Source organism: Meleagris gallopavo, chromosome Z (genome assembly GCF_000146605.3).
Source record: "Meleagris gallopavo isolate NT-WF06-2002-E0010 breed Aviagen turkey brand Nicholas breeding stock chromosome Z, Turkey_5.1, whole genome shotgun sequence".
Lineage (NCBI taxonomy): Eukaryota > Metazoa > Chordata > Aves > Galliformes > Phasianidae > Meleagris > Meleagris gallopavo.
The window spans coordinates 12,992,949-12,993,492 of NC_015041.2; positions in this window are offsets into that span (position 1 = coordinate 12,992,949).

Consider the following 544-nt stretch of genomic DNA (forward strand, 5'->3'; position numbering starts at 1 on the left):
TCTCATTATTGTAAGCAGCTTCTTTTTCATTCCTGAAACTTGAACAGTTCTGTTATTTTTCCTCCAAAATGTAAACTCAATTTTTCTCAGACTTGCAATTCTCTTGATTTGTGTAATTAAACAAGAATATTGTGACTTGCTAGTAAAAATGATTGAAAGACTGGCTGAAATCATCTATCTGAAAGATAGAAATTTTAAAAAAGTCAGGTTAGTTTGCATTGGTTTAAGAGAGACAGAGAATCACATTTTGAAAACCCTGCCAGGTACATTTTTATATTTCTAGATCAAAGTTTGATGTATTGACCATTCACCTTTAATTTTCAAACTTGTTTTCTGATCTTAAGTGAACAGAACATATTTAGTCCAAATCCTAATGATTTCTCCCTTAAGATAAAATCTACCTGAAAAAGTTTACTACCTCTAAGCACTTCCGTACCTTGAAATACTATGTAGATATGTTATGGAATAACTGAAAACTTTTGTTTCTTTTTGAGATAATGAATAAAAGCAAAAATTAAATGAAATTATTTATATCCCAAGATTA